This window comes from Coptis chinensis, chromosome 9, assembly GCF_015680905.1.
Source record: "Coptis chinensis isolate HL-2020 chromosome 9, ASM1568090v1, whole genome shotgun sequence".
Taxonomy (NCBI): domain Eukaryota; kingdom Viridiplantae; phylum Streptophyta; class Magnoliopsida; order Ranunculales; family Ranunculaceae; genus Coptis; species Coptis chinensis.
Window position 1 is genome coordinate 22,579,171 of NC_141464.1, and position 14,985 is coordinate 22,594,155.

The window sequence follows — 14,985 nt, forward strand, 5'->3', positions numbered from 1 at the left end:
TTGGTAATGTTATATTTATTAATTTGAAAGATTATTATATATATTTTGTTGTTAGTCTACTCATACCAGCAAATTCAATTTGCTGAACCCATGTTTGCTTTGTTTTGCAACGTGGGTGTGTTCTTGGGAACGTAGATGGTGGAATGCAGCGGATGGAGACGCTTGATTGGGATTCGCTCTTGGAGTCTTACTGGTATAAGTTTTATGAAGTATAAAGTTTTGATTTGAAACAGATGTAATAGAGTGGTTTAATAAATTCTTGAATTTGTACATTAAGAGTTGTTCGTTTGGTTTTAATTTGATCTCATATTTTAATATCGTGGTTGATAATGGGTTATTAGGATTTTGTTTCATCATGGATTTTCAGAAGATGGAATAGGGTGTGGATAATTCCCTATTTTTTTTAAGAGATTATAGAGTGGCAAATGGTTACTCAATTAAATTTATAAAGAATGAATCAAACAGGGTAACTGCTATTTGTGGTGAAGGATGTCAATGGAGATGTCATGCCAATCCAATGCAAGTTGAGTGTATCTGGTAGATTAAATCACTAAATGATTTGCATAAATGTAATAGGGATTTAAATGCCAAATTTTGCAATGCTAGATGGCTTTCTAAGAAGTACAAGACTCAAATCCTTGCCAACCCCAGGTGGAAGTTAGAGGACTTTGTAGCTTCTGTTTTGCATACATATGCAATCGATGTTTCAGTTAATCAATGTTCCAGAGCTAAGACGTTTGCATTGGGGGAGAGAGATTCAGTTATGATAGACCACTATGCCAAGGTTTATGATTATGCTCATGAGTTGTTGACAAGAAATCCAGATAGTACTGTTAGAGTGTAGGGTGAAAATATTACAAATGAGCCTAATTCACCAAAATATTTTAGAAGGTTTTATGTATGCCTAGATGCTCTAAAAAGGGGATGGAAGCATTGTAGACCTGTGATAGGGTTGGATGGTTGTTTTTTAAAGGGTTATATAAAGGGTGAATTATTGACAGATGTGGGTAGGGATGAGAATAATCAAATGTATCAAATTGCATAGGCTGTAGTTGAGGGTGAAAACAAAGATTCTTGGTTTTGGTTTGTGAATTTGTTGCTTCATGACATTGGTGTGGAAGATGGGTTTGGGTGGACTATTATATCAGACAAACAGAAGGGGTTGGTTGATGCAGTGCACACACTTTTGCCATTGGCTGAACATAAGTGTTGTGCAAAACATGTATATGCCAATTTTAGGAAGAGATTTAATAGTTCTATGTTGAAAGGACTTTTTTGGATGACTGCTAGAAGTACCACCATTCCAGTTTATGAGAGGAACATGAAAATGATTGAATTAGTGTCAGCTGATGCAACAGATTACTTGAGGACCAAACAAAATCCAAAATAGTGGTGCAAAGCTTTTCAGTTGGATACATCTTCTTGTGATGCAGTTGAGAACAATATGAGTGAGTGTTTTAATAGTTGTATCATTAGAGCAAGTTTCAAGCCCTTAATTCATATGTTGGAAGACATCATGATTTATATAGTCAACAGGATGCAAAAAAAAGAGGGAAGTAATGCAGAAGTGGACTGATGGGTTTGCTCCAAGAATTAGGAAAACCATTGAAGAAAACAAGATGGCAAGTAGAAACTGGTTGTGTATATACCATGGGGCTGAAGATTTTCAAGTTACTAATGAGAATTATGGATATTCAGTTGACCTAATAAGAAAGAGGATTTGCAGCTGCAGAGAGTGGATTCTTACTGGGATTTCATGTTGTCATGCAATTTCTTCCATCTTTAAAGCTACCAAGAGGGTGGACAATTTTGTGTAGTCATGGTATAAGGTTGAGACAGTTAAGCATATTCTTATGAAGAACCTATAAAACCTTTGAATGGAGAAGTACAATGGGTGAAGACCAAATGTGTAAATTTGTTGCCTCCAAAGGCAAAACGAATGCCTGTTAGACCCAAAAGAAATAGGAGAAAGGACCCACATGAGTTACCAAAGAAGGGGCCACAAATCTCAAGGAGAGGGAAACATATGAGGTGCAATGCTCTAACTGTAAGGAGTTGGGGCATAACAAGAAAGGATGCAAAGAACCTATTGCACCAACTCCAAGGCAACCCAAATTGACTGTAAGTCGTCATTTTATTATTTTTATTTTTATTTTGGATATTTACATTATTGATTTATATTGTTGTTTGGGTTGTTCACATTATTTATATCTACTCTAAGATGAAAAGAAAAAACAAAGAGGGGAACACAAGTGCACCACCACAAAAGAGATCAAAGAAGAAACATGTATCAATACCATTCTTATCTTTAAACATATGATGTTTGTTTACTTTTTGGTCAATGTAAATGCATTTTTTATAGGCCCCAAGTGCCCCCCACAAGTACTGCAGCTCCAAGTACTGCATCTCCAAGTAATGCACCTCCAAGTTCCCCCACAAGTACAACAGCTCCAAGTAATACACCTCCGAGAACAGCATCTCCAAATAATGCACCTCCAAGTACTACAACTACAACAAATATATGCATCAGCCTTCCAAGTGAGACAAAGCCTAAAAGCAGATCCAAAAATGATCTGGTATTGCTCTGTTTAAATCCTTAATTTTTTTATTGGTTTTGTTTTATATTTGTATACTTTATACATATACACACATGTCATATTTGTAGGTCCCAACTATGACAAAACCATCAAATCCAATTGTTGCTTCACAATCTACATCATCTACACCCATACGTAAACAACCCAAAAGCAAAGCTGTGATTCTTGCTACAAGTCCTACCAAGATTACAAGGTCATCAGCTGCACCTACTAGAACTGCACCTATTGAGACACAAGCATTAGCTGCACCTAGAGCTCTTAAAGGCAAAGCTATGATTTTTGATACAAGTCCTACCAAGACTGCACCTAAAGCCCCTAAAGCCTCTGCCATAAAAGCATCAGCTGCACCTACTGGGACACAAGCATTAGCTGCACCTAAAGCCCCTACTAGAAAAGTTGCATCAACTCCAGCTGTGATTCTTGATTCAAGTCCATCCAAGAATACAAGATCAAAGAAGACTTTGGGTATTAAGCCTCAGGGTATGGGCTATAAGACCAAGACCAAGACCAATTGGAGGATATAACACCTCTATTTAATTTGTGGTGAGAAATGTGCCAGTTATTTTGTTAAAATCTTGGAACAATTGTCAGTATTTTGGTTATGTATTTTGACATTTACTTTAATGGAATGTAATGGAACCAGGTTTGCCTTTCAATTGAATTGTTGTTCTATTGTGTTGCTATGTTGCTCTGTTTTAGTTATGTTGCTCTGTTGCTATGTTGCCATGTTTTAGTTATGTTGCTCTGTTGCGAAGTTTTAGTTATGCCTTTTAGTTATGTTGCAGTGCCTTATGTTGCTCTATTTCAGTTTGTTCATGGTTGTTTTCATCTTAGTAGTTATAATTATGTGTAAGGCTAGTTGTTCCTAGGCATTATTCTTAAAACATAATAAAACATAGGCAACAAGGAAATTACAGTCAATATATTAAAACTCCATTAAAGTTTTTAAAGTCGATACAATTCACTTCAACCAGGACAACAACAAGTAAGCAAAAACAAACACTATAATCCATTTCTTCTTCTCGTTCTTCTTCTTCAGTTTTGCAATTTCAGCTCTCAGTTCTGCAATAATCATTACCGGGTCATTCCCCACCGGTGGATCAACCCAGACAAAGAATAAACACCTTTATGGGTGTGGAAACTTTCTGCACCCAACAAATCTTCTTCCGGGGTTCGTTAGCGTCTGAGAAATCCAAAACTTGGGTTCAAGTCCACAATAGCAAACAGTTCGAAATCGGGAGTTGCCTCGAGAGTTCACATATGTGGTAGAATTAGACATAGACATCTAAAGTTTGAGCAACAACAATGAAGAGTTTAAGCATAAATGAATAAATTGTTGATTTTTAGTGAACTAGGGTTTCAATTTAGATTTTCCATGGAGACATTTGAACATTTGCAAATTAGGGTTTCAAATTAGGTATTTGGGGATAGAAAATATGAGAGGGAATGATTTTTTGTTGGCACGTGAATTGGTTTTGTTGGTAGGTCATGTGGTTTTCTCGTGTTTTTGTTGACTTGACTTGACCGGGAGTGTGCTGACTATGCTGGCTGTGTTAGAATTTGACACATCTCAAAATTAGAAATTCCACGGAAGAAAAAAATTACTCCACGTCAGTCTTTCGGTGTCAGAAATGAACTGGAAAAATGGAGCTAGATACGTTTTACAAGTATAGGGTTAAAATTGCCTAAATTGAACTTTAGGGTGGTAAGTGGTAAAAGTTGACAAGTTCGAGGGTGAAATATGCATATTTTCCAATTGAAAAAGTAAAAAGTAAATAAGTCGTAGAAGTGCAATAGAATAGAAAGAGAGGGAAAAGAAGATGGAGACCAAAATAAAAGAAAGATAAAATCATCATAACTCACAAGACTCACATGTAGAAGTAGAAATGAAGGGAAAATCTTTAAAAATGAAAGATCATTTATGTTGCACAGACGCAAAGACACATCAACTCGGTTATATCTAAAAACAAAGGAGGACGAACGCGGCAAAGGACGTGAAAATTAATTAATATTAGTAATTTTATTTTATATCAATTAAACAGTAAACAACTAATTTAAATGTATCATAATGCATAAATTCAAAACTATTTAAGATAAATAGATGCAAGATTGAGCTAAATATTTCTTAATCAAACCTTAAAAACATGTAAGTCTTAACAAGTAAAAAATTGAGTTTTTTTAGATTATTTTGCTATATATTTTTTCATTTTTGACCATGTTGACAAGATCTTGACCCGTGTCCATGTCCGACCACAGACACAACCTACCAAGAAGTGCGTCCGTGTTTTGTAAGAGATCGACGGAGGAGGATTTGTGAAGACAGACGTCAAGACATTCTATTTTTTTACACCGTAGTTCAATTCAAGACAACTCACTTTATGAGAAAGATTCCCACAAAAATGGAATGTAATCAAAAGAAGATAAGATAATCATAGGTCATAACATATCAGCGAAGTCGTTGTAGTATAGCGGTGAGTATTCCCGTCTGTCACGTTCGATCCCCGGCAGCTGCGTTTTTTTTTGTTTTTGTAGATGTAATTTTATTGGAAGTTAGAGTATAAGTTTTAACACAAAATTGATTTTCTTTTCCCTTTGTTATTTTATAACGCGGTTGTCGGAGATCCAGTAGGAGTAGTGTTTTACTGTGTAACAAGGACTTGACTTGGGAGTGAATTAACTGAAATCAGTGGCTTCTTAGGAGGCCCTTTATTAATGTAAAGAAATGGAAGAGGGGTATAGAGGGTTGACATGTATATTGGACAAATTTCGCAGATTCATCCACAATGGATTCTTTGGAGGCCTGTACCAGTTAGACATGGACATGGAAGAGCACTTCCTGAAGAGGTGAGACTGAGAGGGGTACAGAGGCTTGATAGGGGTATGTTCTCTCCAAAGGATTTGTTTATAGATCTGTTAATGGAAGAAGTTTGGCATTTCCCAAGGAAAAGGAAAATGTGGATTACAAGGATGATTATTAGTTATCCAATAAAGCAATAAAAAGTAATTTGCTCCGTGTAAGTCAAAAAAAGGGGCTCTATCCATCAATGATGCCCTCAACATTCTCCAGAAAGAATGAGTGGTGCAATAAAGAATACTGTATGCCTCTATTGGTATCTCCATTAGTCCTAAGTGGGTTTTCAGGTGCTAGTCCCTTTTGGGTGTTCTAGCTACACTATAAAACCAGGTCTGGGAGGGGACATGTTCATCAAAGAGCAGAAAATGCAATCTTCAATGAAGTACATTTGCATTCTGGGGCTTCTTGTGATTATAGGCTTTGTTGGTATGGAAAGGGCTGATGGAGCAGGGGAATGTGGAAAAGCGTCTCCAAATAACGTGGCCTTGAAACTGGCTCCTTGTGCAAGTGCAGCACAAGATGCCAATGCTGCAGTTTCTGATGGTTGTTGTTCTCAGATTAAAAAATTTGGCCAGAACCCTAGTTGTCTCTGTGCAGCTATGCTGGTCTAATACTGCTAAAATGTCTGGAGTTTATCCAACAATTGCTGTTACCTTCCCAAGCGGTGCAACCTGGCTAGTCGTTCTGTGGGAATGAAGTGCGGAGGTGAGGGTCCTTTTATACTGTATTTTTCTTTTATTCTAGTGCTGAGTTCCTTTAGATGGACTCCTTTCATTTTCTAATCCTCAAAGCTTTACAACTGTGCTTGGTTTGCAGATTATACATTGCCTTGAAGGAATACCAGAAGAACAATAATTGATCGAAGACCGTGGACTGAACAGAATACTTGTCTGTCATCACTGGTGCAGTGATATGTATGTTATCTGCCTAGTATTATTGTGTAGCCAATAAAAGCCAGCTGTGGCTTCTGTCTTATGATTTGCTCAGTGTTTGTTCTGTTTGGATAATTTTAAATTAAATATCGTCTACTGTTTGTATTTTCCTATTACTCACTTCCTACTAAACACTGATACACAAATCTGGTGAGCACTGGACAACAAAGTTCTTGAGCTAATATTGATAAATGGCTATAACACCGCAGTGCTCGAAACTAAATCTCATAATCATTGACTTTACGAACTTAAACAGTAAAAAGAATAAAAATCAAATTGTGAACATCATAACATTCAACCACCTGTTCTAGATCTATCTTTTGTGGTTGTTTCAAAGTCACTATGCTTGTTTTGTATGCTTTTACGCGATAGGAGTTTTTAATAAATGTAATTGTTGTTGCAGACTTGCAATGAGATGTAGTGTGAGTCACATTTTATTGGATGTTAGTTTTATTATTTATGTGTGTAGTTTACTTTAATTGTGGTTTTTATGAGTGTTGTGCACTTGTGTATAAGTAGGAATTGAATTAGGGGAATTGAAATTTTAGTATGATTTTAGATATATATTGTTAAGGTAGATTGTAATGTGGTCTAATTTTATTATCAATTCTTTGGTAGTATTGCTAGTTTAGGTTGATTGCTTAAGAATTCTGAAAATTGTGGTGATCGAGTTGTGTATGAATGTCATAACTTATAAAGCGCTATGAATATCATTGTTAAGTTGCTGATTGTATCAGAAGATTTTACTGACTAGGATTAACGCTCCATTCTGTTTAGAAGCTTGAAAGCATAATCACGAGGTTATAGGTATTTGTTTTTTTTTCCGATAATAAGTTTATAGGTATTTGTTAAACTAGAAAAAGTAGGCGGATAGCTTAAAACAGTTAAACTTGATTGGTAGTGAATATGCGAGTTCGTGATGAGCCAGAAGTTTCTATGCAAGTAAAGCGCCATGAATTTCCCTATTAAATCACTGATTGTATCAGAAGGTTTTACTGACTAGGATTGTTTGCTCCGTTCTGTTTAGAACCTTGAAAGCATAATCATGAGTTTATAGGTATTCGTTAACCTATAAAAAGTAGGCAGATAGCTGAAAACAATTAAACTTGATTGGTATTGAATACACGAGTTCGTGATGAGCCAGAAATGGTGTGATGGAATAGGGAAATAGCTTTTAAAAGTGTTCAGGGAGTGGATAATCAGTATATTGATTATCTAATAGGCTCAACAGTAACAGAGTTTCCTAATAAATTCTTCATAAATAGAGATTTTTGGAATTAATTTCCTAGGAGAATTAGTGCAATTGTGGAGGCTTTTATGAAAAGATCCTCGAGCCAGACGTCAATCTTTTGTATGATACAGTTGGAAGTTCACTTTCCTGATATAGCTGGAAAGTTAGACGGGCATTCTGAATAAGGAAGTTATCTTGTTCTGCTTGCTTGGTTACAGTTTTTGAGAACAAAGATGCCAGCTGAAGATACTGGTTTATATCCATTTGGTGAATCAATGGAAGATGTTATGATGTGTCGCAGGAGAGTTAGTGCAATTTGTGGTGCCTTTTATGAGTAGCTCATCGAGCCAGACGTCAATCATTTGTATGATACTGTTAGAAATTCAATTTTAGGGTTAGGGCTTTTGAGGAATGAACTTTCGTTTTTCATTGGTATTGTTAGATGTGTTGTTGTAAGTTGTAAACTTTGCAATGAGATGTTTTCTTCTTTGGAAGTAATGTGAATTACGTTTGAGTTGATTAGAGTTAGTGCAGTTTGTGGTGCCTTTTATGAGTAGCTCATCGAGCCAGACGTCAATCATTTGTATGATACTGTTAGAAATTCAATTTTAGGGTTAGGGCTTTTGAGGAAGGAACTTTCGTTTTTCATTGGTATTGTTAGATGTGTTGTTGTAAGTTGTAAACTTTGCAATGAGATGTTTTCTTCTTTGGAAGTAATGTGAATTACATTTGAGTTGATTGGATTTAAATTTTATGGTTAGTTAGGCATGTTGTTTATCTGATTGTGATTCTTTGACTGTTGTGCTAAAGTAGGAATTGAATTAAGGGAAATGCAGCCTAGTATGTTTAGTAGTAGAGGTTGCTCCTGTGCAGATTGTGCTATGTGTTCATTTGGATACTAGTTTTTTTTTTGTTAATCATAGGATATGTCATATATATACTTAGAAAATGTTATTACATATAGAGTTTGTTTTCCTCCACTGCTTTTGAAAGCCATGGTGGAGGAATTGATAACCTTCTCAGAGGAGGTAATTTACAAGCAAAAGAAGCTAGAATATGTGCTGCTGAGTTTGCACTTCTAGGTACGTAGATTATATTTACAAAAGCCGGTGATTTCAGGAGGTGTGCAGCGTCAATGAGGATACTCTTTGATTTCCATGAGATGCTTGTATCTTTCTTCGAGCTTGTTATATGGACTCCAACTTATATGACTCGAAATGAACTCCACCAATAAAAGTGGATTTATAAGATGAATTGAGGGCTGATTTTTGGTGAAGATAGTCTTCTTATAATAGAAAATTTTCCTACAAAAAATCAGCCCAAACGAAAATGTTTAACCTTGTCAAAAGTTGTTTTGAAATTTGAAAAATCTGGACCGTTGGATAATTTTATAACACTATAAGCAAATTTTGATACGTCTAGACATCTTCAAAATTCAAATGTACTGATTTTTTCTAAGGATGATCTATATTGTGGGAAGAACATCTCCACCAAAAATCAGTTTCTAATTCATTGTTTTTCATGGTGGAGTTTCTTTGGAGTTCGTATAAGTGGAGTTTATATAACGGGCAAGATCTTTCTCCCCCAAAGAGTTGATTGCTGCTTTGTTATCCATCTCTATCAGTAGCTTGGTGGGTAACTGGAGCTGTTTGCACCAGTTGAGAGCTTTGAAAAGTCTGCACTCTGGTGATTCTGGATCAGGTTCCCATCCAATATCAGTTCCTGCAGTAATAAGATTTCCATTATGATCTCTGATGATATAACCATAGCCAGCCGGTTGATTATGATTAAGGAAAGATGCATCAACATTTAGCTTATAGCATCCCAAGGGGGGCACCCATCTTTCAGTAGAGATCAGGACATGGTTTTGAAGTTGGTTAGAAAGTTGCACATCATTAAACTCAAACTTTTGTAAGAGTCTCGAAATCCTATTAACCAAGGGTGGTTGTTGGTTGTGAAAGAAATTACATCTCTCAGTCCACCTTCTATATATACTAGCCAATTAGTCCGCCTGCGGCCGGACCTGCTACATTGATAGTTCACGATTAACTATTTTTACTTTTATCAAACTATTAACAACTATAATACAACATTACCTACCGTTATTTGCCATTAGTTGCATTACCTACCATTGGCAGAGTATTGACTGACCTTCCTCCTCGTAAGCCAATGTAAATGAATCCTTAGCTTTTCAATAGATTAGCTGATAAATTGAATATCGGAGAGTGAGAGCGATTAAGGTTTTAATGGAGACAACAAAGGGTTTACAAATGCTAGTATAAACCATGACCACTGACCAACAGTCAAAAACGATCATTTCACATGATTTTAGTTAGTTTCAAGTAATGAAAAATAGCATTTGAAATCATTCGGGTCATAGATAAATGCATTTTAAGATTTTCATTCAATGCAACGAAATACAGATATATAAACCGTGAGAGCCAAATATAGAGTGGGGTGAGTGCTGTTAACTCCTTTGCACGTGAAAGAATGTGGAAATCTTAGTGAATAGTTGATGTATAGCTGTACAATAGTGGATGTATATTACAGGTTCGTCTGTGTTCATTATAGATTAAACAGTAAAGCTAAAAAAAAATTCGTGAACAAAGCTATTGAGACAGAGTGCAGAGACAGAAGGCACAAAAGAACGCCTAAGAAAAGACTAACATCATTTACACATACAGAGTAAGTAAAGTTAGAGCCACTGAAGTTTTTTATGTCTGGCAAGTTCTTTGTTGTAGATGGTGACAAAATGTCACAGTTGTCAGAGCAAGAGCAAGAAGAGATTTGTATGAATGATTACATTAAAGATAATTGAAGAAGTTCCTTGTACCAGACATTATAAAATCTGAAGTTTGTCTGGGGTTTAACTTGTAATCTTATGGTTCAACAAAGACCATGCTGCGCAACTTCATATTTGTATTGTAGAAGTTGAGCCATTACTTGATTTAGAAGTGTTTTGTAAGTAGCGGTAACACAGACTGGGCAATGGCTTGTGGCATATGCCCATTAATGTAATAGTTATGTGATATTGGTTGAGACTTGAGAGTCTAGCTTAATTCCCAGAATTAAATGCAGATTCCGTTTTTTTTTTTGCTTGGGCTTTAAGCAGCCAACATGACACCTTTGTCTCTTTATTCAGTCTTTTTTCACACTTCATGTACTAAATCATGTTGCTTTGAATTTTGAGGCACTTATACCAGACATAACTTGTTGCAGACATCTAGGCCAGAATACAATCAGATCCTTGTGATTGCATTATGGCCTACATACCCGCAGCCTAGCCTTCCTCTCTTCTTTGCAGCTGGGCCACAGCAATGCATACAAAGGTTTTCGTCCAATAATCTTTCCATTCATTTCGTTCACCTAATAAGAAAATGCATACTTTTAAGAGCTCATAATGTATTATGTATGTATATGTGTGTAAATATGGTGGGATCAAAGACAACATACTGCTTTAGCAGCATCCTCAGGAGTAGAAAATGCAACAAAACCATAGCCCTGCTCTGCCCTTGCATATCACGCTTGATCTGCAGAAAACCAAAGAAGGATGTGGTTACATACATCATAAGAAAAACGAATGAAATAACATGAAATAAATTTTCCATAATGCTAGGTCATACCGTGTGGGATGTTATCGTCCCAAATTGAGAAAACAGCTCCTTCAGTTTCTCATCACTAAAGTCATCATCAAGATTTTTCAAATATAAATAAGCACCCTGTAGTTTATCGACTTTACCACTGCTTTCTTGTTCAAATTTGGACTTCAACTCAGCCTTTCTTTCAGTCTTGCTCTTAGCCAGCCCAACGTACCAGACCTTATCATTATGACTATCCGTTATGCTGCTTATCAAACTTAACAAAACCAAAACCTTCTGTTCACATCCTTCATAACTGGAGATTTAGATTTAAATCTCAACTCTGAAATAATCCGAAGAGTTAAGGTATATCTGTTATCTTTCTGGGGGCTTGATTGATTTTTTTACTGGAGATTTAGATTTAAATCTTCTTGACATAAGGTAACCACTGCATCGTTCATGCAACTCCTGTGCGCGCCTCTCCCTCTGGCGTTGGTGTTTCCTCTCATTCTTCTGGTGGGTTTTCTCATGCTTGTCATTGTCAGAACCAGGTATAGCCTCCTTCTTAGCTATGGCGGGAGCTGTCTTATCTTTCGGATCTTCTGACTCTCCAGAACAACTACCATTGTTGGAGACAGAATCATACTCAACCCCAGTGCTAAGTGAGCTACCTGAATCTGTCTCATCTATATTTCGGAATCGGCCATTGCTGTGGGGAGGTGGGGAAGATGCAGTAGGTGCTGTTTCAAGGGTATGAAATGTTCTTGAAAGTGGATTGTATGCACTTGCTGTTATGCCACTCCCTGTTGTTCCATTTGCAGAAGGCTTGGAAGAAGCCTTGGGCTGTTCCTTGTTTGTCTTTGCAGAAGACTTGTCCTTGGCCTTAGATTTGGATGCTGGAGACATTGTCTTGACCTCAATAACACTGCATAATTTATAAGTATTAAATGGCTAAAGTGTTGAACAGTACTGGGAAACATTTGAAGGAAGTGACTTCCTCATGATCCAATTAAGAGCGATCAAAATTAAAACAATGGAATTTGAGGGAATAAGAAAGGTAAATTCAGTTATTTAAAAACAATATGTAGAAAATTATTGGTAAACCCCGGGGTATGCAACTTAAGTTTCAGCTACAAACTTGCGTATCAGTTTTGGTTTTGCAAGCTCATCTCGGTTAAGTCCTATAATATTTCATATGATAAATGAACTAATTTCGTTTAAGGCACAAACTAAACAACCAATGACTGTGACTATTAGAACACCTAGGAACTCAAACCTAGAAGTATTGCCAAATGCCAAATGATATATATATATATATATATATATATATATATATATGAAAATAACAAACCATAAATCAAAATAATCATGAACAGCTAAATTTTGTCTTTCCAAAAGCTTCTATCTATATGGCATTAGACATGAACACCAAAAAAGTGGTTAAAATGCAAGAAATAGTACATTATTCATGAAACCACGAAACCTACTGAACTATGTGGCAACGTTGATCATAAAAATGACACAACCCGAGTGACTATTCCAAGGACGATCAACATTGGATGTGTCAGCATTGCAATATAACAGGGGGCAAAAAAAACATACCATGCAAATGTCATTTCTTGAACACATTGTTATAACCGTAAATTAGACCAAACAATTATGGCCAAAAGTACCATAGAGGAAAATGAAAAAAAAATCTTCCTTCCAAATGATGCCGGAAAACTATATAATCCTCATTTGAACACTAAATACAAAAACTCTTGATCAGCAAATGCACAAAATACAGCAATCAAACAATCAGATTCGAATAATTAGTAAATCCGTAAAATTCTCAACCGAATCATAATTCCAAACCGATCTACACATAAAACCCCAAAATCTAACCTTTTTCAAAATCAAACCAGAAAACAATCCGTATAACTTTCAAAAAACAGGAAAGAAAGAGATTGTAGTACAATAAAGAAACTTACCTGTTTAAAAAAAAGGAGGATGGACCGCTTAGAACTTAGGGGTTACCTTGACTTCCTTCAGCCACAGGCTCTTTAAGTCCGGACTACTAAGGATGGTTGACACAATAAGAGCACCATGGACAAAGGGGGTTGTACATAGGTGCGGCAAGCTGTTGCAATTGACTCTTCACAAAGAATCGCTTGTTTTTCATCTTCACAAAGGACACCGCAAAATAAAAGGAGCTCATTGTTAGAAAGCATGACAAAAATCTCCTCCCCGGTAATAGTCAAAATGAGATGAAGCGACCTATCATTATCCGGACTTGGACATCAACATATCATTTTAGTTTTGGAAGCCAACAAAAGAGTGACTAAAAAGTAATGCTTTTTTTCGTGGGTCTATGCTATTCCAGTTGGTTCACACATCACTTATATATATTATTTAAGTATTCATTCATATCCTGCAACATGGAGGGAGAGTATGGCCACATACATGCTTCCACAAAATTATGATGAGAAAATCTTTACTGTAGGCCGGGGTGGAACATCTTTGGATATATTTCTAACTTACCATCTGTGCCAATAGTAAGCACACAACGGAATCATTGTCACTCTATTAGCATAACTATAAACAAATAGGTGTCTCAAGAAAGATAATAAAGTGAGGAAGTTGCAAGAACCCAACTGATTTTCTTAGGTTCTTAAGGCAAAGGCTTAAATCTGTAATATTAAAACGTTGCTTAAAGAATGGAAGCGAGCAGGCAGGAATGAAGGTTGCGAACGATACATTTAATTTACCACCTAACTCATTAAAGGAGTCAATTTAGATCATAGATGAGATGCTCACATCTATCAAGGACTTTTGGTTATCAGTCAAGTTACTTTACTAAAACATAATTAAAAAATATATTTGAAAAACAAAAAAAGAATATGGGATTAAGTGCTCACATTAAGAAGCAGGAGAATGTCATTGGCACTACTGATGCCGATCGAAGTGCTTGTTTTTCCTTATCTGTTAGTTCATCTCTTTTTTCTTTGTAGCTGCATTAATTGTCAAGATGTTCGAGCATCTGGGATACTTAATCCGCTCATATTCTGAGAACAAATGCCCTGCAAGGTATCAAAAGGAAACACGCATGCAAATGCATAAGTGCCACTATAGTACTCAAATAATCACAACCATAAAATTAACAATGCCGGAACTGTTGGGCATTTACGGCACAAAACACCCAATAATATTTTCTTCGAACAAATTGCCATTCATGATAAAGTTCAGTGATTTACCTCTCCGTTTTGGATGGGAAGAAAGGGTTATTTTATGCGACGAATTGTTTATGCATTTATACTTTTGAAGAGTCGCAAGTTTTCCGAAGCGTTTTCCAACGTTAGCAGGTGAGCATTCTTTTCATCATCTGCACGCAATATGGTTGGAAAGATTTCAAAATAGTTACTTTGCATATACGCTCTTTAAAACCAAAGATAATACAACTACCACCTTCCCTTTCTTTGGAATAAGTAGCACAACGTTTTGACCATTAGTATAGCTCCCAATCATAGAAAACTTTTCAACATCTTTTTGAATTTTAGATTTGAATCTCAATAATCGAACATAGACAATTCAATCTCCAAAGACTTACGTATTTCGTTCGGATGCAACAATATCATTTACAATTTTACCTTCAAAATAGAAAGTGACTTTTTAATCTTCGAGGAAGAGAAATTGCATGTATAGGGAAAGAGAGTATGTACTTGGGTCTCTGACGGTGGCATGAACCATGTAACCTTTAGATAGGAGCAACTTGATGAGCCACGATGCTTGATACCCTCCACCTCCTGTCACGCAT

General features: G+C 36.2%; 1 pseudogene across 1 annotated transcript; it reads left to right on the forward strand.

Moving 5' to 3' along the window:
• The first annotated feature begins 5,646 nt into the window (after positions 1 to 5,646).
• Positions 5,647 to 6,284, forward strand: LOC147475223 (uncharacterized; annotated as a pseudogene). The gene is made up of 2 exons (XR_015209708.1): positions 5,647 to 6,156; positions 6,268 to 6,284. The product of XR_015209708.1 is annotated as an uncharacterized LOC147475223 (transcript).
• Positions 6,285 to 14,985: the final 8,701 nt, after the last annotated feature.